General features: G+C 37.6%; 1 long non-coding RNA gene across 1 annotated transcript in view; it reads left to right on the top strand.

The window, feature by feature from the left end:
- Positions 1–25,520, top strand: part of LOC110259973 (uncharacterized) — a 179,617-nt gene that overhangs the window by 51,032 nt on the left and 103,065 nt on the right. The gene's annotated exons all lie outside the window — the stretch shown is intronic.

Genomic DNA, 25,520 nt, shown 5'->3' with positions numbered 1-25,520 from the left:
TCAGGTGTGGCCCTAGAAAAGATAAAAAAAGACAAAAAAAGAAAAAAGAAAAAAAGAAAAATATATGCTATTAGTGCTTATGAGGATGGATGTCCATCTGTGTAACTCCCCACAGTGGTTCAGTGTTTGCACCAATACCAGTTTCTAATAGGAACACAATAAATATTTGTTGAATAAGTATATAAGCAATAGCCTACTTTTCTTGCCTAAGTCCTAACCTATGTCAGCCTGGTTGAAGAAAGTTCTCCATTACAGCTCTCAAACATGACTAAGTTGTGTTCAGCCCAGATCTAGGAGAAGGATTGTGAGAGCCAGCTTCACTATCTGCCTGTATTTTACTCTCTAACTTCATTTTCAATCTTTCTCCTGAATATTTGACATCAGAAATTCTCCTTGAAATCCTCACCTCTGTCCCCATTCCTTAAAGTAAGAATAATCCACTCTAAAGTCCTAAAAGGGCGCTTGTAACAACTCTTAGCCCAATCTACAACTACAAGAAAGTGGGTTGATTGCATTGGGTTCCACTCAAAAGACATGTTCTCTTATTATCTCTACTTAAGAAGAGGTGCTCAAATTCTTAATAGTTCTTGTGTTTTGTTTGTTTTTGCTTTCCTATGGCATACTAAAAGACAATCAGTCTATTCAGCCAGCAAATGAATGCCAAATGAATTATAAGAAAATTAGCAGAATGTTTGAAATTAAAAAAGGGGAAAACTGGAACCCATAAATATTACTGGTAAGACTATAAATTTATACAATCAATTAGGCAATCTTTTGGCGGTGTCTATTGAAAGCTTAACAAATATTAATATTGTATGGACAAGCAATTCCAGTCCTAGATATGGACTTAATAGAAAAGTATACAAGTATTCATGGTGAAAAAAAATGTGAAAATATTGCATAGCACATTAGTCTATACAGTCAAAAAATAGATGCAATCCAAATGTTCATCAACAGTAGGATGGACAAATAAATTGCCATGACTTGATAAATGAAATCTTACATAGCAATGAAAATGGACACATCTTTGTGCTACATGCAGTAACTCAAAGGGAATGCTGGTGAGGCATTACAAGATATAGCAGGTACATACTTCACAATTGCAGTAGTCTTTAGTGATATTAAAAATACATACCTTATATATCCCTAAATAAATGCATGCCTTTCAAAGAAAGGAACCAAATTTCCCTTGTTTAAATATATGTCTTGGATTCCCATTGTGGCTTAGTAGGTCAAGAACCCAACAAGTATCCATGAGGATGCAGGCTTGATCCCTGTTCTCTCTCAGTGGGTTAAGGATCTGGTGTTGCCTTGAGCTGCAGTGTAGGTCATAGACCCAGCTTGGATCCTGTGTTGCTGTGTCTGTGGCATAGGCTGGCAGCTGTGGTTCCAATTCAACTCATAGCCTGGGAACTTCCATATACTGCACCTGAAGGCCCCCCCCCCAAAAAAAAGATAAATAAATAAATATATCTGCCTCAACTTTGACTTCAGGGAAAATGGGGTAGAGATATTTTTAATTACAGATAAAATCCAGACATTACGTGTAAAACAAACTTACGAGGACTTTGAAAGTTAGAGAATAAAGACTGTTTAGTGACCCAAGAACAAGACTTGGTGGTTAATGTCCTTGAATTTTCTTTTTGCTACATATATCCCAGACAAAGGGCTGAAGGTGTCTATGACACTGAAATGACAGTAGGCACAGAAAAAATTATCCCAACAAAGGCCTACTCTCTTTAGCCTAAGGACCAGGAAAGGGAAGACTAGCAAGACAAAAAAAGTCTTTAAAAATAGCTGCTTTATACAGACAAATATAACAGCAAAAAATGGTGGCCACGCCCCAACTGATGCCAGCAAAGGCCACATGGACACCCTAGCTTTCCACCTTCATGATGGTCTAACTTAGTGCCCTCCCAAATGAGACAGTGTCGCAAAAGGCCAAGAAGGGAATTGGGACATTCATCTCCATCATCCAGTACTGAAGTCTCCCTCTCTCTCCATGGTGAGAGTGGAGAAAACAGAGGAAGCCTGAACTTCCATTCTTATCCACCAATAAGGAGATACCTCCCCTCCTCAGTGGGGTACTGTCAGAGGACAAGTATTAGAAAGCTAGGACTTTCTCCATCACTCAGTAGTAACAAGGTATTATAATGTCAGTGGATATCATGAGGATCTAGAAACTCCATTCCCATAAATAATAAAGTATCTCACTCCCTCGGGAGTCAAAGATGCCAAATGAGGGGACCTGGACTTCTAATTCCCCCAGAAAGAAATAAAGCAGTGCTCCCACTTTCCCTGCTGAGCACTGTCACTAAAAATCAGCTAGACAGAGGCTTAAGTAAGATTCAGAATCTCACAATCTAGTAGGAAAATATCCAGGTTTTTATTATAAAATAATTTCTCATAATGAAAACCCCAACGAACTCAAACTTAATAAAACAAGGTAACCAATAGATGCCAACATGGAAATGACAGAGATAATGAAGTGATCTTTAAAAAATAAATCAGCTATGATAAAAATACTAAAGTGAGCAATTATGAATATGCTTAAAATGGAAAAATAGAAAGTCTCAGTGGTAGAAACTAAGAAAAATGAAGCAGGAGAAATGGAAGAGGAAGGAGAAGAAAGAGAAGGAGGAAGAGGAAAAACAAAGAAAAATCAGTGTAAATTTTAGAACAGAATAACCTATAGAAAAACTCAGTTAATGATTTCAACCATAGAGTGGAGGTGACACATGAAATAATCATTAAACCAAAGCATAAAATAGTAGAGATTACCTAATCTAGTGTTTACTGGAGAAAGGATTGGAAAAAAATAGCTGGGGCTTCATGGACACATGGGACCATGGCTAAAGAGCTAATATTTGTATCATCAGAGTTCCAGAAGGAGGGGAATTCAGGACTGAGAAGTACTTGATGGAATACCTACAGACAAATAAACATGTTAATTCAAGAAGTTGAGCAAATCCAAAGTGGGATCAATACAAAGACACATCATAATTAAACATCTGGAAACTAATGACAAAAAGAAAAACTTTGAAAGGAGCCAGAGAAGAACACCTCACCAATAAGAGAAAAACTATTAGAAATGACAACAAATTTGCATCAGAAACCATGGTGGGAAGGAGGAAGTGGCATACTATTTCTAAGGTGCCAGAAGTAAAGAACTGTCTACCCAAATGCTATACCCAGCAAAAATATCCTTCATGAATGAAGGGAAAAATCAAAACAATATCAAATGAAGGAAAACTAAGTGAATTTGTTGACAGAAGACATACACTGAAACAACCAGTACAGGATGTCCTATAAACAGAAAAGAAATGATTTTTAAAAAGGAACCTTGGAAGACTGAGAAAATGCGAGCAAAGAGTGAGCCAGAAAATATGGGGAAATACATCAAACTCTCCTTCTCTTGAGTTTTCTAAATTATATTTTATGATTGAAGTGAAAATCATAACACTGTCTGACAGTTCTAAATGTACATAAAGGACATATTTAAGACAATTAGAATGTCAACAGTAGAGGGTAAAGAAACATTAAGTGATGTAATGTTTTTATTCTTCACAGGAGCTAGTAAAATAATGATGCTGATAGATTGTGATGAGATATGTATGTTTAATACAGATAAATCACTAAAAAGATCTATTCAGAGAGTAATAATAAAAAATGCAATAAATAAATCAAAACAGAGTTCAAAAAATTGTTTAAGAAACCCACCTAGAAGTATGGAAGAAATAAGGAAACTAATATTAGAAAGAATAAACATAAAAGCAAAAAAAAAGCAGACAAGCCCTAATTACGTTAAATTTAAATGGTTTCAATACACCAACTAAAATGCAGATATTAGAAAAGTAGATAAAATATATTACCCATCTATATAATGTATATAAAAATTCATTCAAAATATAGGGTATAATCTAATTGGATTAAAAGGATAGAAATATATATATCACAAATTATCTAAATAAATGGAAAGACACCATTTTCATATTCATTATGACTCAACATAGTAAAGTTGTCAACTGTCCCCAGATTAATAGAGAATTTTAATGCAAAAGTATATAATTTGTATGGAAAAGCAAAGGAGTAGAATATATAATACAATTTCTAAAAAGAATAATAACATAGAAGAAATAGTCCTGGGAATTCCCATCGTGGCGCAGTGGTTAACGAATCCGACTAGGAACCATGAGGTTGCAGGTTCGATCCCTGCCCTTGCTCAGTGGGTTAATGATCTGGCGTTGCCGTGAGCTGTGGTGTAGGTCGCAGACGCGGCTCGGATCCTGCGTTGCTGAGGCTCTGGCGTAGGCTGGCAGCTACAGCTCCGATTGGACCCCTAGCCTGGGAACCTCCATATGCCGCGGGAGCGGCCCAAGAAATGGCAAAAAGACAAAAAAAAAAAAAGAAAAAAAGAAAGAAATAGTCCTACCCATTTATTATAGCTTATAGCTTAGAAACTGTGTATTATTGACAGTGATAAGATAAACACAGATAAATGAAAAGAAACAGAGTTTCCAGAAATAAACACACCCAAATATGCTCAAATGATGTACTTTTGGCAGAGGTAACAGTATGCAAAGTGATTCAATGGAGAAGTAATCACCTTTTCAACAAATGGGGCTGGAGTAATTGGATATCCATAGGGAGAAAAAACAAAAAACACTGACTTTATTTTCACACCTTATGCAAAAGTTAACTCAAGATGAGTCATATTCTTAGAAATAAAATGAAACTATAAATCTTTTAGACAAAAACTTAGGAAAAAAAATCTTCCAGCTAGGACTAGCCAAGAGTTATCAGAATTTATACCAAACAGATAAGCCATGAAAGCAAAAAAAAAAAAAAAAAAAAAAAAAAATGGATAAGCTGGACTTCATCAAAACTAAGCATATTTTTTTTCTATGAAAACTCCCAGTAAGTGGAATAAAAGAAGAGCTAGAAAGGACAAGAAAATATTTGCAAGCCACATATTGACAAAAACTAATATCTAGTACATAAAAATGCCTAGAGGGGTTCCCTGGTGGCTCAGTGCATTAAGGATACTGCATTGTCACTATAGCGTCTCAGGTCACTGCTGTAGCATAGGTTCAATCCCTGGCCTGGGAACTGGGAATTTTCACATCCCGTGGGTGCTGCCAAAAAATAAATTAAGATAAAAGGAACTCTAGCAACTTACTTCTTAATCGACAGTAAAACACCAATCTAATTAGAAAAGGGCAAAGGCATAAGGATATATTTTAGGTAAAAGGATAGACAAAAAAGGGGCACATTAGTCATCACAATAAGCAAATTAAATCCACAATGAGATATCACAACACATTTATCACAATGGCAGAAATAAAATGTTTTGAAACACCAAATGCTGACAAGGATGTAGAGAAACTGGATCATTCATACATTGTCGATATGAATGTAAAACGGTACAACTACTCTGGAAAAAAGTGTGACACTTTCTTTAAAAAATGCGACAGTTTTCTTTAAAGTTATATGTGATTCAGCAACTGCGTTACTGGTCATTTGTCCAAAGAAATGAAGACTTATGTTCACACCAAAATCTATTCATGAATGTTTATATCAGCTTGACTCGTAAGAGTCCCAAACTGGAAATAACTCACAGGACCTTCAGTGGACAAATGGTTAAACAAAGTGTGATACATCCATTCTTTGGAATTCTACATAGCAATAAAAAGGAAGAATTACATGAAGTGAAAAAAAGCCAATTTCCAAAGTTTACATGCTGTGTGATTCTTTTTATTTTTTATTTTAGCACAGCTGCCATTTATTTATTTATTTTTAATTTATCATTATATTTGATTTACAATGTTCTTCAATTTCTCCTGTATAGCAAAGTGACCCAGTCATATATATATATATTTCTTTTCTCCCATTATCTTCCATCATGTTCCTTCACAAGTGACTAAGTGTGGTTCCCTGTGCTACAGAGCAGGTTCTCATTGTTTATCCACTCCAAATGCAATAGTTCGCATCTACTAACTTTAAATTCACAGTCCATCCCACTTCCTCCCCCTCCCTCTTAGAAACCACAAGTCTGTTCTCCATGCCCATGAGTTTGTGTCTTTTCTGTAGATACATTCATTTGTGCTATATATTAGATTCCAGATATAAGTGATATCCTATGGTATTTATGTTTCATTCTGATGTATTTCATTTAATATGAGTCTCTAGTTCCTTCCATGTTGCTGCAAATAGCATTAATTTTGTTCTTTTTTATGGCTGAGTAGTATTCCATTTATACAACATTCTCAAAGTGACAAGTTGTACACATGGAGAGTAGATTGGTGGCTAGCAGGGTTATGGATGGAATACAGATGGATAGAAGTGGGTTCAGTTATAAAACAGCATTTTGGAGTCCCCACTATGGCACAGTTATTGCGAATCTGACTGCAGTGGCTCCCACCACTGTGGAGGTACAGGTTCAATCCCCAGCCTGCACAATGAGTAGGTCTCAGCTGTTGCTTTGATTCAATCCCCAGCCCAGGAGCTTCCATAGGCTGAGGGTGAAGAAATAACATTTTAAAAAATAAAAAATAAAAATAAATAAAAGAGCATCTTAAGGGATTCTTATGGTGGTGAAAAGTCTTTTATCTTGACTATATCAATGTCCATATCTTAGTTTTGATAGCTTATTATAGTTTTACATGATGTTACCACTAGGGAAAACAGTAAAGATTACGTAGAATATCTCTACATTATTTCTTACACCTGTATGTGACTCTATAATTTTCTTCATAAAAAGGTTAATTAAAAACTGTCTTTGGTGTCTAGTAATATACTCTGCATACAGAATTGCAGCTCAGTAACTGTTGACATACTTTGTTACTTAAACCATTTCGACTGGAACCACTGCTAGCTCAGTGTCCACTGATAACTGTTATTTGAAAATATACTTAAATTTATGTCCTAATTAGTTTTGTGCCTATGTATTTCATAGAACAGATAGGTGTGGGCTGTGTGTATGTGTGTGTGTATTTTTACATCTAATGGATGTCAGGATGTCATAAGGTGATTTCATGGGTCCTATTTTTGTAGAAGAGATTAAAATGTCTTGCTTTTTAGAGCCCTTACGGAGCATTCTTTTGTTTCTGTTGTAGGATGTGTCTGTTACTCATGGATGAGTTGTACATTACTGAAATTATTTCCTTAAAAAAGCTACATAGATGGTCAATAATAATCCAAACAATGCCTTTAGACTCTAACAGCAATGCCAATAATAAATTCTAATAATTAGTTTTAAAACGTTAGAGTTTTAAACATTTTTTATGAGTGCTGTATTGCCAAAATAAACATGTAGAATACAAATAAGGAGAACAAAGAAATTAACATGCATCTGATAATTATTGAAGCCCCAGATAGGAGGCTCAATATTCTATTTTCTACACATCAGTCCTGTATGATAATAAGGTAGAGATTATTATTCCCATTTTATGGTAAGAAAATTGAGATTTAATGAAATTGAATTTTTACTCTAGTCAGTTAATAAATCCAGAAGCTAGTGTTTCAAAAGCCACATTCTTTCAATATGTTAGACTGCCTCTCAAATAGGAAAAAAGGAGCCAGGATGTTTACATTTTGTTGTATTTACTTTTAAAAAGTATCATACATTTTTGGCCTTCCTCATAATATACACTGGAGAAATATTTGGAAAGCTCTGTGTCAGTTGCTATTTAATCCAATCAAATGATCTCAGATACAAAAAAATATATCGGGATTTTCCCTATTCATTCTGGAACAGCATCCCTTGAAATATTATCTGACAGAGACGTCCCTCTTTTTTTTTTCCAGATTTTTCTTGGTAGTGACCTTATTTTGTGGATATTGCTGAAAATAATCCTCCAGTCATTCTTCTGGCCCCTTAAAAAGCTTGGTTCCAGCATGTCACTAGTGATTTATGGCTACTCACTGCTTGGCATCATCAAGGGGCTAGAATATATATTTGCCCTCAGGAAATGAAAAGGAAACATAAATAAAAATTGCATGGTTGATTGGCCTGTTTCTGGTGAGGTAGGCCACCCTTAATAGAAATCACTTTTTCCCTCTCTTTCTCTGGCTTGCTCTATCACTAAAACAAATGGAATTTTTGTCTGGATATCTCCCTTTACTCCACTTTTACAATATAATTAAGTGTTAAATTACATGATGTAGACAAAAAGTGCCAGAGCAGTCTAGAGGTAAGGAAGTCCAATTAGGTTTTGTGTGGTCAGCCAAGGCTGGATTAGAAGTGTCTTATGCTCAGAGAAAGTAGAACCCACTCCTGTCCAGGGAAGTGACTGTACCAAGTGTGGACACCATTCCTGCCTATCTCAAGGATGAGGAGGAAATAGACACAGCCATGGCAGAGGTTGCACATTGATGGGAAAAAGAATGAAATGTTAGTTAAGTAAGCAGGATTAGAGAGCATTGTAAGAACAATCTAAAATGTTTCCGTACAAATGAATATGCACCGTAAAGTTACATTTTCAGATTATTTTCTGATCTGCATGCATCAGGGGTGGGTTTACGCGCTTAAGGTATATTAATAGTGGTTTCTTGTTTCTTCTTAATTCTTTAGTTGTCACGATGTTTCTCTCACAAGGCTGCATTTGATGCGCTGAGCAGCACTCTGAAGTGGAAAAAGCCAGCTTTACACACTTTCCTACAGATTGTAAAACTCAGGCTCAGAAAAGTTAAGGATCCTGTCCATGGGTTCCAGGGAGAGTTGCCAGTCAACTTATTGCATTCCACGTGGTGCTGTGTGGCAGCCGAATTCAGACTGTATTCTTCCTTGTGTTGCCACATTCCCACCATGGAGAAAGTCCTCCATGTTGCAAAAGCAGTAAATTTCCCACGCCATTGCCTCCTTCAGGGAGGCCAAACAGAAAGGAAATCAAAGAGAGCTAATATGTTGACCAGCTCCTACAACGCCTCTCACTTTAAACCATCATGAAATGTATGTATAAGGAAATATTACATCACTTTCACATGCACACAGGCGCGCGCGCGCACACACACACACACACACACGCACACACACACGCACACACACACACACACACACAGTAATAAATAGAGAGGTTACATAAGTTCTCAGGAATACACAGCCAGATAGTGGAAGATACAGGACAGACCCAAATCTCATATTTTTCCAAACTCCTCTTTCCAAAAGTATCTGTATAGACCTTTCTTATAGAGGAGACTGGAAAAGAAACAAAAGTCTGTTTAATATAATTTAATCCACCGAACATTTTCATCAAATCAATATTAGGAAGAATCTAAAGCTCAGAGAAGTTAGGTTCACACTTATGGTCCCAGAGCAGACAGATGGAAGAGTGAACAGACAGGGCTTAACCAGCCAGATAATGGATAAAGTATCAGAGGCAAATGCTGGTGCTTTTTTGCATTATTCCACACTATCCAAAACATCCCAAAATAGTCCACAGTACCCAAAGTATCCAAAAGAGTTGATATTTAAGAATGGCACAAATATTTGCTGAAGGCTTGGATAACATTAGTCTTAACATCACCAGTATTTCTGCATTTGCCTAAGTAGCTACTGTTCTCAGAATATACTCTATTAAAGTCTTTGGGATTCATATAAGCATATTATAGCAGGGTGTTTTATCAGATTGAAATCACCAAAGAACTTATAGTATTTGAGAGAAAGAAAATTGCATAGGTGACAGTAAGCTGCCTTGCACATTAGGGATTTGATAAATGACCCCTGTATGGCACAAGAGTTGGTGCTGATGACAGAAGGGTTAGTGATGGGCGCGGCTCTAATTTAGTTTCTCCTTGAAGTTGTCTGTGTGCATGAGAGGAAATTCTGTCCCCTCCAAGAAATCAGGAGTTGGAGTCATAAAAGGGAAAGGAATCTTGAAAATCATTGTTTTGAAGGTTTTAGTTTAATTTCACATACCTCTTTGTGTGAGAAAAAAAAATGATGAATTTAACTTTAGAAACACTTCAATTATTATTGTAACTAACCAGGAAAATGTGGATTCTCAGGACAAAAAGGAGAAAAAAAAAGAATATTTTTATATGTGTTCATGTCTCATATACAGAAAGAAATAAGTGGAACTTTAATGGTTACCTTTGACAATTTTGCCTGGGCATCCATCCACAACAATCACCCATTCTATTCCTACACCATCACATCCGGTTACACAAAGCTGAGGATCACAAATGATCTGCAGAACCAAGAGAGCCTCATCTCCATTTTTTTTTTTTGGTCTTTTTGGGGCCACACCTATGGCATATGGAAGTTCCCAGGCTAGGGGGTCCAATCGGAGGTATAGCTGTAGGCCTACACCACAGCCACAGCAACACCAGTTCCGAGCCATGGCTGCAACCTATACCGCAGCTCATAGCAACACCAGATCCTTAACCCACTGAGTGAGGCCAGGGATTGAACCGGAGTCTTCAGGGATACTAGTTGGATTCCTTACCACTGAGCCAAGGCAGGAACTTCTCCAATTTGTTTTTTATTACCTTCAAGCTATCTATCTTCTTTCCCCTCTTCATTCTCTTTCCTATCCTCTTACATTCCTCCATTTTACCATATGTGTGATTCCTCTTATTCTTTGGCTTTTTTTAAAAAATAAATTTCATTGGAGCAGAGGTGACTGAGTTGTGTTTGTTATAGGTATCCAACAAAGTGAATCATTGTAACATATACATACATAGAGTCCTTTTCAGGTTCTCTTCCCATCTAGGTTACTACACAGCATTGTGTAGATTACCCGGTGCTCTACAGCAGCTCCTTATTACCTATCTATTTTGTACATGGTAGTGTGTATATGTCAAGTCTAGACCTCTAATTTATCTCCCCCCATTGGTAACTGTAAATTTGCTTTTAAAATCTGTGAGTCTGTTTCAGTTTTGTAAGTTCTTTGGTGTCATTTTAATGGATTCCACATATTAGTGATCTCATGTGATATTTGCCTTTCTCTGTCTGACATACTTCACTTAGTATGATAATTTCTAGGTCCATCCATGCTGTTCTTTGGCTTTTTCATTGAGTTATAATAGCCACTCACCCACCCCACATGTCAGAGGCTTACTGAAGAGAATGTGGAACCCAAAGTGTAAACAGAATATCTGTCTAGGAGCAAAAATCCTACAAGTTACATCCAGAGGGATCCTAGTCCCTCTCCTGCTACTATCCATCTACTTTTTTTTTTTTTTTTGCTGTTATTGTTCTTGTATGATTTCTTTATATCCTTATCATCACTATCTGTTTTATGGAAATAAAAATAACACCAGCTTTATCTAGTCTGTATAGCCATTGTTTACAAGAATAAGTTTTTAAGTCACAACAAAGGCTGAATTTCTGAGTTCCGGTATTTACTTGCTGTATGAATTTTGTTAAGTTACCTAAATTATTTATGTCTTTATCTATAAAATAACATGCAGTAATTGTATCTATGTCATAGGCTTATTTTAAGCATTCAAAGAGGACTGGCACTTGAAGTACTTAGTTTCACAGTTCTAAATGTTTTTATTTTATTTTATTTTTTTACAATGCTGAGTGTGGTTAATAGCCAATAATAGTACTCCCTAAAATGTACACATCCTGTTCCTCAAAACCAGAGAACAGGTGACCTTAGACAGTTAAAAAGGAATTTCCAGGTAAGATTCAGTTAGGTATCTTTGAAAGGAGAGGTTATCTTGGCTTATCCAATTGGACCCAATGTAATAACAAGGATCCTTATAAAAGGAGGGCATGAGAGTCGAAGTCATGGGGAAGAGATGTGACAAAGAGCAGAGGTTGGGGTAGCACATGCTGGAAGTGGAAGAAGGGGCCGCTAGCCCCAGGATATGAGCCATCTGTAAAAACCAGCAAAAGCAAGGAAACAGAACCTTCCCTAGAGACTCCAGAAGAAATGAAGATCTGCCAACACCTTGATGTCAGCCCATTAAACCCATAGAAGACCTTGACCTCCAGAACTGAAACATAAAATGTTTATGTGTTTTTAAGCCTCAAAGTCTGTGGTAATTTGTTACAGCAACAATTGGAAACTAATACAACTGGAAACACACAGGACTGGAAAATGTAAAAATGCAACTGGCTTGGCTCTCAGAACACACAGTCCTTTCCTCTTCCACCTGGGCTTCCCCACTCCAGCCTGGCTCCACATCTTCTTGGCCACGACAGAGAGACAGTAAGGGAAGATGGAAGATACTGAACAAGAATGAGAGAAAAACATCTTGTTGGCTGTAGAGAGGGTATTCCTCTTTATCTAAAGCCTCTTTATTTTAATTTATTCATGAAAACCACAACTAAACTGGCACCACCAACAACACAGTCTCAAAAGATCAAAGCCAAAATATTCTTTGTCTCCTTTTGCCACCATGACATTGAAACCTCATTCATCCCCAACTTAAGGCATCCAAAGTTTTAGTGTGATCCAAGTAAGACCATGTGGTATTGCTATGGTTTGTGAAAGAGCATCAAGATCGGATTTTTGTGCATCTTTGCAAAGATGACCATAGTTGGTTAAGTTTGTATGCGTTTTTATGTGCTTACATATGGTTATTTTGTCAGTATTTGAAAACATTACTTGGTGGGAAGTTGGTGATGATTATGAGAAAAATCAATGAGAAAAGACAGGCTGGAACAAAAAGGGCTCTTAAAGCTTGTTAAACTAAAACTCAGGCCAGACCAATGGATTTATCATGGCGAGACCACCCCTACTTTCATCCATCTCTATTTATAGTAATGCTTAACATTCACTGACCTTTCTAACACTTTGAGGGAAAACGTGTACTGTGTTGGGCTTTGGATAATTTCAGGAGGAAGAGAAATTACTACAGATTTATGAATTTTGCCTAATCATAATACCTCAAAAATTTGCAAAGTAAAAACACATTTTTAATTAGTGTAAAGTCACAATAAAAACATGCGGAAAAGATTTTGTACCTGTTCTAAAAACTCTAAGACGTACTTTTATGACTTCACTTTGGTTTACTTTTTTTTTTTCTTTTTTAAGGTTGCACCTGTGTAAATTCCCACGCTAGGGGTCAAGTCTGAGCTGCAGCTGCAGGCCACAGCCACAGCCACAGCCACACCATATCCGAGCCACATCTACAACCCATGCATCATCTTGAGTCAATACCAGATCCTTAAGCCACTGAGCAAGGCCAGGGACTGAACCCAAATCCTCACTAACACTATGTTGGATTCTTAACCCTCTGAGCCACAACAGGAACTCCCTGTCTTCAGTTTTAAATCAATAATTTTGGATAGTGCTCTTGTTAAAAATATGTTTCTAATCTTCTACTTTTAAATATGATATAAATAAATCATAAATCTTCTACTTTTAAATATGATATAAAATACTTCAAAAGCTCTTTCACTATAGGATTGACTCTTACTCATCTTTAGACATGTCTCACTGATCCAGACATGCTGCACTTTGGACGTTTTAAGTTCTTTTTTCTAAGTAAATAAATAAAAGTCAAGCCATTTTTACGACAGCAGCATAACAGTCTCAGCCAACAATATTTATGTAACTTCAGCTACCTCTTTGTGTTTTCCAATATTCCATTATTCTAGCATTTTTATCTTATAAGTGCAATTCCCTGAAATGTGGTAAACCTATTTTGATGTACATGGTGGAGTATTTATATAAAATTAGATGAGAGTTAATTTTAAAATGTGCATGTGAAGTGAATATTTTGGGTTTCCCTTCTCTTGATATAATCTAAACCAGGTTCTAGGTATTAGAGAATTTTTATTTTTTTATTCTTATTTTTTGCATCAGAAAAATGATACTTATCCAACCTTTTGAAGTTGAAAGCATCCAAGTCAAGCTTAGGTGCCCCCAAACCACACTGTGATGATGAAAACAAATAGAAGCTTTGAACTCATGTAGATTTCCCAATGACGCTTTGAAAAATCTTTACTAAAACATTTTCCCATTAATCCCTTTACCAGGCCAAGCTGCAGACTGTGGAGATGGTAAACCAATAAATCTATCAAATAAAGAGAAAATCTGTTTTATAAGAAAGTGATCTCCTTTAGATGCTTTTTTCCTCACAATTCATTTTGTGAATGTTATTATGTAGTGGAGAGAAAGTGAGTAAGAGTTTGAATTGTGGGTCCAAATTTTAGTTACTTCAGACATTTATCTGTTTTGCCAACAGAAAGCGTGTCCAACCTGATCACCGGGCAGAGTGGTTACAAAGATCAAATGCCGACAAAAGTTCTAAGTTCTAAATGACATTTAAAATCAATTGATTGACACAACACTGTAAGTCGACTATACTTTAATAAAAAACAATTAAAATACATAAATAAGAAACAAAAAAAATCAGTAGATACCAGTTCAGAAAAAGCATTCTCTGCAAACTGTTCCTCAGAGCTCAGCTATACTTTGGGGGATTTGTGATTAGGTTTTGGCAGGCAGGAGACTTTCCCACATCCACCCTTGCTCCATTCACTTCTACCCCCCACAGCAGAGTGGCTGATCACCCATGTGTAAAAGGACCTTGAGGGTTTTCCCTGTGTCCTTTTTTTTTTTTTCAGGGCCGCACCCACCCATGGCATATGCATGTTCCCAGACTAGGGGTCGAATTGGAGCTGGAGTCCTGCTGGGCTACACTACAGCCATAGCAACACGGAATCCTTAACCACTGAGCAAGGCCAGGGATAGTACCCACATCCTCATGGACTCTAGTAGGGTTTGTTTCTGCTGAGCCAACAGTGGGAACTCCTCTGTCTTTGACCAGGATGTTTAAGACCAGTACCCTGGAAAAGAAGGACCTCCAAGGACTTACATGATCTATACTAGGTGCCTCTGGGACTGCCTTATCCTCTGCCTCCTCTCCTGTATCCTGGTCCCATCTGTCTTTCTCTGGTCCTCAGAGGCTGTCCCGCTATTTCTACCTGTGCTCTTCTGCAGAGCCCCTGAGTCTGAACAGCTCTGCCATCTTCCTCCCTTTCTCTTTCTTTCATATACAGCAACAACCCCCCCGCCCCATGAATTCCTACTCATCTTGAGGAACTGAATGCTTCATGAGATTTATCCTTCCCTAGCCCATGAACCTAGGCTGAACAACCCTCCACCTCTATAAGACCTCATAACAGTATTCTATGTCTCCCCTTCCCCCCTGTAGCACTTTCACAAACATGTCCACTTGAACGTGTATGATTGTTTGACTTACAGCTGTTTTCTCTCTAAATTGTTTCCTCCATGTGAACAACGGCTTTCTCTTTTGCTCATCATTCCATCTCCAGTTACAAGCACCATCACCAGATATTAAATAAATATTTGTTGAACAAATAAATTTGAGGCAAAAGCGGGTCCCCAAAGTGCAGAACACATTTAATCATGTTCTGATAAACTCTCAAATCTAAAGTTGAGGCCCCATCGTTTACTTCTGAGAAAATCTCAATCTACTATCAAAAAAAAAAAAAAAAAAAGAGAGAGAGAGAGAAATGGACACTTTTATTGTGTGGAATGAGACAATTTTGAATTAAAGTGTTATGAGAGGTAATTGATTTAAATTATTGATTTCCCAAATATTGCTTTTCTGACACCTGGAAGATTATATTACAGAAAGAGTGATAGAAAAATTTCACAACAGTATAATTTTATTGCACAGATGAAGAAAATGAGGAAGAATTAATTTAAAATATTTTACCCTTAAAGAATAACCCTGTGAAGTGACATTTACAATTAACTCCTGTTGATAAGTGATAATAGTAAGGGAATGTAGTTTATTCAAATCTGTCGATAATGAAAATTAAATATTTTTATTCTTTGAAGTTTAAGATGCTCGTTTCAGAACATTCAGAAATCCCTTTCTATTTCATTCTGTTGAGGGAAATATTAAAATCAGTTTAGAATTTCTGTTCGTATACCAACAAATATAATTCTAGAATGTCTATTGAGTATTGGAAAAATCCTATAATTAAAAATACATCGTAGATAACCATCTTGTGGAGACTCAAAATGTGTCTTATAACAGAAAAAGCAATAGAAACCTGGGATGTGATCTGCATTCTGTTATTATTTGACATTGTTATTTTCTTTAGCAAAATAAAATAGGACGTTACTATTTGTTTCAGGCAGGTCATTTCATCGCTCAGTCACTGTTTCCTCATCTGTATTTTAACACTATGAACCATCAAGTCATGGTAATAAAAACCCACCCAAAGCAAAATGAGACAAAATGATTATTCTAAGTATACGTCTCTGCTGGAGAGGAAATTATTGTTACTCAGATTTCCCATTGATTTTACTTTAAAAAAAGAAAGGTCTATTGTGACAGATCATGTACATCTTTCCATATCTGATTTATTTTATTTCCCCAAGCTTCAACTCCACATGTTCACGCAGATCTAATGTAATCCCTGAGGAACTGCCTTATTTCAGTCTCTGGAGAGATCAGATCAGCCCCTGCAGGACCCTTTTCAGTGAAGCGGGAGATAAGTGTACTCGATTTTCCCCAACTAGCTGCCTATAGACATTTGGAAAGATTTCAGACTGGGATTCTGATTAACCTGAAGAGGAAAAATTCTGTGTTATTTGTATATTATATTTGCATATTTTTGCTATACTGTCAAAAAAGCCCTTGATGTTAGTTTAGTGGAAATCAATAGCAATATCAATTTGTAATAAATAAAAAAATAAACATCCTTTAAGGAGTACCTCTAGATTCATTTGAATCAATAATTAAAACCTCTCCAACATGGGTAACAGAATCCTTGTTCTGTCCTTAAATAATTATAGAAAGTAATTATCTAAAATGTCTGTCCTTAAAAAGAAAAGAAACTAAGCTGTTCAAAATAAGTAAGTCATATGTACATTTACCTCTTTCCTTTACCAAAGGGTCTGATTGATCCTCTGGGGTCCCGAAACCAAGCTATTCCAGGCAGAGTGTGGTCCACATTCAGCATGCCTCATAATACGTGAAGACACTTCAGTGTATTTGGGTGTGATCTGAGCCCAGAAAAAGCCTTAATATTTCTTTTCTAATAAAAAAGAGCAAAATACTCCTGGAACAACAGGATGGAGGAGATCTCCTAAACTTAGATTCTGAGACTTTAAAACTCATAACCCCCTAGCATTAATATATTTTTATAGAGAAACAAGAAGGCTACATGCTTTGAATTTCGACATTAGGCTCAACACATTTTTCTCTCAAATAAGTTCCTTTATAACAACTTTGGAGTTAGAAAGCATTGTGAGGGGATGAGGTAAGACAAGGCTTCAAATGTGTTTTAAGGTACCAGTGATATGGCAAAGGTCATGGCCAGCTGGAGTTTGTTAACACAATAGTTTCTGACATGTACAGGATAGATATCATTTTGTCATTAGTTTTGGTGACTTTGCAGTTGTTCATGCTGTTTGGGATGGTATTTCTGTAAAGGGGCCACTACATTGGCTGAGGGTGTCCCAGGACAGGGTGTCCCAAACTACTTGGGGACTTCCCCGCAAGAGGCAAGCAGAGTGGCCCTGCTCTTTCTTGTCCCAAATTTTTGAGATTTGTTTCCAGCCTGGACAAAAAAAAAAAAAAAAAAAAAAAAAAGTCTTATTCCATCTTGTTTATGGTTTTGTTGCATTAGTTGGCTTCTTTTATTCAACCAGATACAAGTTGTGACACGCTGTTAATTCAATCACTAATAACTAGCTCAAATTGCAAATCTGTGTCAGCAGGTTGGTGTTGATTAAGCTGTAGCCGCCACTAACATATTGTTTTAAATGCTTGATAAATTCTATTTTCTGCCGCGATAGACTGCTTGGTTTCTACTTTTTCTCTTTTTTCTCTAAGCGAAAAACATTTGCACAAATGTCCCTCTGTGGTCTTCTGCAGCCTCGGCTTTCCCTCCCCTGCAAGGCGGGCTGGTAACCACTAGAGGGGAGGAGACAGCCGGCTTTATTGAAGGCTTCACCACGGAGCCCCGCGGTGGAGACGGGACGCCAAGAGAAAGGGTGCAGTGTATTATCAAGGTTTGCGAGGAAAAAAAAAAAAAAAAAGGCAAAATAGGCTTCTTAGAGTGTGCAAGAAATTTGCTTCTAATAAATTAGAACTGACTGCAGAGTCGGTTAGAGAGTTGGAGCTGTGCTTGCCTGTTAACCCGTAACCCTGAGCATTAGCAAGATGATCTATGAAATCAGAATTAACCCTTATGAAAACAAATGGCTCTCTCCTAAGGACGGTAGCTAATGCACATAACATGCTAGGAGGAGTAGCCAGGAAGTATGAGGAAAGGAATCAAAGATGATTGGGCTGCTGGGCGGAAAGTGAAGACTCAGCATAGAGCTCATTTTCTGGAATATTCCTACACCTGCCCCCTATTCCCATCACTTTAAATCCCTACCTTCCTTGGCTAAGAGGAAGGATGGAGAAAAGTAACATAATGATACAGCAAACAAAGAGGGGAAGGGAAAAACTTTGTTTCACCTTCCTGAACATTCCCAACTGCAATATTCTAACACGTGTAACTTAAATAGAAAGTTGTCATCCAGGATTGATAAAGGACCACATATACCAATGGAGCACTACTTTTATTTATTTTTTTTTAAATTCAGCTGACCTTTTAAATCTTTTATTTTTTAAAAAGAAAATGTACTTAATATCAGTACTGTTAAAGTGCTATGATGTAGAAGTGGAGGCTGTTCTGTGTACTCTCTCCTGAGTGTAATTGCACTAAGATCATTCGGTTTCCATTTGGAAAGCCAGTGGCAATTACTGGAATACAATGTATCATGCATTTGCTCACTGGATATAAAACGTATATACTAATTCGCAATAAAATGTAACAGCTGTCAGTGCATTTTCTGCTCTGTTACTTCAATAAATTGGAACTCTGACTAGAAAATGGGAATATTGCATTTTTACACACTCTGTAATGTGTTTGCTTTTTGCAAATACAATTTATTTTTTTCATGACAAAAATTGTGGTTTGTTATTACTGCTAGTGGATAAATATTCCTATATCAGAATGAATTACATATGGTATCTGTAAAGAAGTAGTAATATTTTCTGCTTTTTATTGTAGCCTGTCTCCAGTAAACAAAATACACTTAACCTACTTCTGTCACATACCGAGTATGTGTAGGTTTTTTTTTTTCCTTCCTTTTTTTTCTTTCCCCCCACTTCATTGCAATGTCTGTGTGTAGGGGGTAGGGAAAGGAAATAGGAGTTTATTTTTTACCCTACCTTCTCAGGTGGCTAGCTTGCTCATTAACATTTATTTCCAGATACCATCATTCCCCCCCCCTTTTTTTTAAGTTTCAAATCTTTTCTTTCATACATTAGCTAATCAGGTTTCTTTAGAATATGAAGCAGAAGCTCTGAGTTTTATTTAAACCAAAATGCCTGCACATTTCTGTAATTTTGTTACTTGAGGTCAGACTTTTCACAGATAATTAGCCTTTTACACACTGTGAAATCAACCTGCATTGGTTATTTGGCTGGATTCTTTGCTTCTGTTCTTTATTTCCCAGAAGGTTAACGTGCTGAAAATCTAGCTTCAAGCTCATGGTACTGTCTCTTTGTGTTGCTAATTATCCTGTTGCATAATTATTAATATCAGGAGCAGGAAGAGGAAACAAGTACACCAAATAGTCGTGAACGCTGGTGTTCTGGCAGGAAGCGAGTCCTGCATGAATAAAATGCGCCTGCACCAATATCACAGGAGATAGGAGCGTTCCTTGTTAAGGATCATTTATTAACTGAGATCATCTTTTAGTTCGCCTTGGGGTAATGACTAATGTCAATGGCAAATTTCACAGTTGTCTAGAGAAATGAATTAAATTTGTAATAAAAAGCCCTTTGGCTTGTTGTACATGTTCATTTATTGGAGTAGTTGAACTAGGAGGACTGTAAGGCAACCAAGAACATCGGCTTAATTTTCCTTACATATAATAGTGACCTTTAGCTCCATATTGAAAAAGTTACCTATTATGGACTGGTAAATTAAATGAGAAGTTCCTCTAATGCAAAATAAACTAGGTGGCTGAGCTAAGTTAAACGGCCTTTGAGCCTAGAATATTCTTCATAGAAAAATATTCTTTCTTTTTTTTTAATATGACTCTTCTCTTTAAACCATCATAAAATAAATCGCTTGACATATAAGCAGGAGAATAAGGTAATTCAAAGTGAGACTTTCTGCACTGTTCCACCTCTTTTCACCCCCTGCACGTTCTTTGGGTGGTTTCATTTTGTGCTCTCTACAGAGTTTTTGAAAATGTTGTTTTAACACTCTTTTAATTCTAAATATACAGTGTGTTTTTCTATTTACTTAGCATGTCATGTTGTTACTGTAATTATTTATGGAAGTTTTGGTGTTGCTTTAGGTAGTTAAGGAAAAGCGTATTTCCCACAGGAGGAAGAACAATTGCACCCCTGTCTCTCTTTCTGATTTAGAAACACTAATTCCAGATTCCTTTGCTGAGCGAGGATGGAACTTGGAAAATGATAATGACTTTTAAAACAAGCACTATGACCAAGCATGGTATTCTCATTTTATAGCAGAAAATATAGAACAACCAGTCTCCTGATGCAATCTGTTATCTGTATAGTAGTGCACTTGAAACAAATTATCCTAATCGAGGTTCCAGCCCAGCTAACGATGGCAAGTGAAAAATGGGCATTCATTTCAGCAGGTAAAGACAATTGTAATATTTATGTAAATTGAAATGTACTATTTCTTTCAGAGAGGTAAACTTGCATCACATTGTTGACTTCAGAATAATGCCTAAATATTTTCACTTTTAAATCATATTAGTAAAACATTTTTTGGACCTGTAAAAGCTTCACTTCCTTTTACAATGGAACGGTCAATACTCAGAGAAATACACACACGGCCTACATAGTAGTGCCATAATAGATATGTTGCCCAAGATGACTAAAAATATCTAAAGGGCCCATGGGAAATAAAAACAATAACAAAAAGAAGCAATCAGAAATATTGATTTTAGTTGATTTTTATTGATTTAGTTGCCCTCATTTTTAATCACATATGAAAATGCTTGCTTGGAGCTCATTTCTTCCAAAATTCCAGGTTTCTGGAGCAAAACCAAAGGCTTGATTTTTCTCAGTTTTAACTATTTCTCCAACTCCTCCTCTTCATGCCTCCCCCTTTAGCCTAATGCTCCATCTGTGTTATACCAGCTATTGGATCCTGCAGAAATGGATGGGCTACCCTACAATTGTTTTGTCTCTGTACCTTGCCGGGTACACTCTGGGGTCCACTACATGCTTATTCATGACTTAGGAGAATCTTGGAAATCTGAACTTTTTTTTTTTTTTCCTTCTCCTTAATGCAGATGCTCACGGCATTCATAATCAGGCCAGGAAAGGAGTTCACAGTTCCTTTTTACCCACTCTCTCACCTCAGCCCTTTTCAGCATGTAACCTTATTCTCTGTGGGATTACTTGGATGAAAACCAATTAGGGAGCAGCTCGCAAGATAAATGCATACAGATTACTCCAGATTGAACACAGCCCATGCCAACTAATCATAGAGTGTATGATGCCCTGAATGGAATAAATATTAAAGCGTTGAGAGGAAATGGAGATGCAATATTGAGAAAAGACTCCCAAGGCCGAAGCAGAATGAAGGCAACACGTAACTGGAGGGGTGGACGTCCTTCCTCCCCAGCTCCCGCTCCCTTCTGCTTTTAATTCTTTGTGGGGATGTGCCCACAGGCCTCCTGAAGTGAGTTCCCCTTTGCTAATCCTCCCACAATGGCCCCCATGAGTTTCTGAGGGGTTCCCCATGCCCTTCATTCTGTGACTGTCAGTTTCCCTCTAATAAGCCAGTCCCCTCCCTGCCTCTCGCAGCCGGCCTCGTTCTCAGGCTGGGAGGGGACAGCGTCTCAAAGGCCAGGACAGCCCTGAGAGTGACTGAATGGGCAAATCAATGTTTAGTCACCATGCTTTTCAGTGTGCTCACTGCAATAAATGGAGTAAAGAAGAGGGAGACTTATGAGATCCCCACCAGACTTTTGGGACACGGTTTGGAAGCCTCACTTGAGTAGTGGAAATACCACAACCAAAGTTAATGGTGAATGTGCCACTTGTGGTGATGGAGCTCTGTGGATCAGCTCTCAGGCTTTTCCCCATAGCTGGTGGGGCAAGGCGGCATCTCTGTCTCCCTCCTCAGCTCTCTCAATACAATATCTGTCTCTGTCTTCTCCTCCTCAGATACCTTACAAGCTAAAAGCATTAAAGCTGGACGAGTACTTTTTGGTCAGACATTCACCCCCCGCCTCAATACTTGGGTCTGTCTACCTGATAATTTTTTATATGTTGAGGTCTTATGCTAAAATAAGATGGACAGAATCATTCCTAGACTTTGCATAGACTATATGATCCATGTACACACTCTTCCCATTCAAGTGAACCCACATTTCATGATTGCAGGTACTGACTTAAATGAGTCACTGTGCCTCATAATGATTTAGTCAGATCCTCCTGTGTGAGAAGTCAGTCCTGTGACTGATAAACCAGAGCATGTGAGGATCTGGTTATGATGCTGCTGACAAGATCAGCAGGCTTTGGCAAAGGCTTGGTGTGGCCCCTTTTAACCTTCTCCTTTTGTCTTAAATCCCTTTAAGTCTCACTAGCTCTTCATGGGATCAGAATCTGTGAGTTTTTTGATAATTGCAAATCGGGAGACTGAAAGTGAAAGGCATAAGCATACTCTTCCATACACTGCACTATGAAAATGACAGTTATAAGTGTTTTAAGTAACTAAGTGAAAAGAAAGAAGAGCTGTTCTTATAAAGTCACATGTCAGGGGAAAGAAAACTAGACTGCTTGATTTTTCTGTGTACAAGGGGATTACTGATTTCTGTTTTCTTCTAGTACTTCTCTGACTGTTACTGATTTTGTCCAGTGAACATCTTTTAGATTTAGGGGAAACAGTAATAAGAAACATTCTACAGTTTCTACAGTGCTGTTTGGGGAAAACACAAGGATTGTAATGCTTAGCCATCCTAGGATCGAACATCTGCTCCTCTACATACTTATTCCAACAGTTTCTAGAATTCACCAAGTTTCTGCCTTGGAGTCTTTGCATAGTCTGTTCCCTCCACTGGGAAATATTTACATACTGCCTTCCACTCTCATAACCTCTGGCATTTTCACGTGTTTTCTGCCTCTATTTGCATATGACTTCTTCAGGAAGGCTTCCTCCCCACTTAACCGATATGTGGTCATTACCTTCATAAATGGACACATTAATCACATGATGGTATGCTTCCTGGTATAATAATAGTGTTCGTTATCCAGTCCCAACTGTGGCTTCTCTTGAGGTGTGGTGCCTACAAGTTTGCATACCTGCTAATCACACAAGGGCTGGCACAAGGCAGTGCCTCAAAAACCATGGCAATGTAATGAATAAGTAAATTGTGAGACCACAGTCAAATTCCTTATTACGTGAAGACTCCATATTGTCACCCATAGAATTCGAATACTACTTTCTTTATAGTATTATAAATTCATAGGCTGTTATAAAAAAAGATGATATAAAAATGTACAGTAGAAAATTGACAGAACTCTGTAAACCAGCTATAATGGAACAAAATAAAAATTGCTATATAAAAAAAAGAACAAAAATGTCAAAAAAATTAAATACTGCAAACCTAACATGAAAAAAAATTTATGAAGTGCTTTGACAACATGGTTGCTAGTATTAAGATGATTATATTCTTATTATTTTATTTTATTTTTATTTTTTGTCTTTTTAGGGCTGCACCCTCAGCATATGGAAGTTCCCAGGCTAGGGGTCAAATCAGAGCTGAAGCTGCTGGCCTACGCCACAGCCACAGCAATGTGGGATCCAAGTTGCGTCTCCAGCCTACACCACAGCTCATGGCAATGCCAGGTCTTTAACCCACTGAGCAAGGCCAGGGATCGTACCCACATCCTCATGGATACCAGTCAGGTTCAATAACTGCTGAGTCACAATGGGAACTCCTTATCTTATTATTTTATTAAACTTACGTATGAAATAATAATGTTAGCAGTAAAGGAAAGCAGAAGATTTAGGTTTGTGAATAAAGTATTTAAAAACAAAAGACAGCCATAAGGGGAGTTCCCGCTGTGACACCGTGGAAACAAATCTGAGTAGTATCCATGAGGATTCGGGTTGACCCCCGGCCTCACTCAGTGGGTTGGGGATCCAACGTTGCTGTGAGCTGTGGTGTAGGTTGCAGACATGGCTTGGATCCCGTGTTGCTGTAGCTGTGGCTGTTGCTGGCAGCTGTAGCTCCCATTTAACCCCTAGCCTGGAACGTCCATATGTTGCGGGTGCAGCCCTAAAAAGCAAAAAACAAACAAACAAACAAAAAACAGCCATAAGGTTTAGGAATAGCTAATAGCAGCTGACTCTTCTTTATTTAGCTGGGTAGGGAGGGCAAGGCAAATTGGGCCGCTGTCTTGTTTATCCACATCCTTCCTCTGGTTCTAGCCAGCATCCGTTCATGTCCATGTTCATAAATGTTCAGCTCCAGTATACAAGCATGGTGTGATCTGAATGGTTAACCTATGCATCCAGGAGTAAAATGCATTATCAACTACAATGAAGTGCTTACGCTTAGTTCCTATTGGCTTCAGTCTTACAAATACTACTAATGTCCAAAGACACAGAACCATTTTCCTGCTTCTCCTTCAGTACTGTTATGCCTACATTTTTTTTTTTCCTTTTTAAGGCCACACCTCCAGCATAAGGAGGTTCCCAGGCTGGGAGGTGAATTGGAGCTATAGCTGCTATCCTCCACCACAGCCACGGCCACACCAGATCTGAGCCACATCTGTGATCTACATAGCAACTTGCAGCAATGCCAGATCCTTAATCTACTTGGTGAGGCCAGAGATCAAACCTGCATCCTCACAGAGATAATGTTAGGTCCTTAACCCACTGAGCCACAACAGGAACTCTGTGCCCCACTCTGTTTTTAGTGGAGTTTGACTCTGTTGTCACTTTCTGCACAGCACCCTGGAAACCACTGATTTGTTTACTCTATTTTGTTTGCTTTTCCAGAGTGTCATAGAATTGGATCACACAGTATAGCGCATTTTCAGACTAGCTTCTTTTACTTATAAATATGTAGTTAAGATGTATCCATTTTTTTTTTTTTTTTTGTGGCTTAAAAGTGCATTTCTTTTTAAGGCTAAATAATGTATATTCTATTGTATGTAGGTGCCATGGTTTGTTTATTCCTTCACCTATAAAAGGAAATCTTAGTTGGTTCCAAATCTGGGTGATTATGAATAAAGATGCTATAAGCATCCGTGTGCAGGTTTTTTTTTTTTTTTTTTTGCGTGGATATGTTTGAAATTAGTTGGATAAATGCCTAGGAACCTGATTGCAGGACTAAATGGAAAGACTATGTTTAGCTTTGTTAGGAACTGCCAAACTGTCTACCAAAATGGCTGTGCATTTTGCATTTCCTCCTGTAAAGAAGGAGAGCTCAACACCCCCATCAGCATGAGCCACCATCAGCTTTGGATTTTAGTTGTTCTAATGGGTGTGTAGTGGTCTGTTCTTTTATTTTGCA

Source organism: Sus scrofa, chromosome 3 (genome assembly GCF_054392235.1).
Source record: "Sus scrofa isolate SSC_HxYL_T2T_F1_AM1 chromosome 3, Sscrofa_HxYL_maternal_Yorkshire_Landrace_v2.0, whole genome shotgun sequence".
Taxonomy (NCBI): Eukaryota; Metazoa; Chordata; class Mammalia; order Artiodactyla; family Suidae; genus Sus; species Sus scrofa.
The sequence above is the reverse complement of the archived record's forward strand: the minus strand, read 5'-3'. Positions and strand labels throughout refer to the sequence as shown.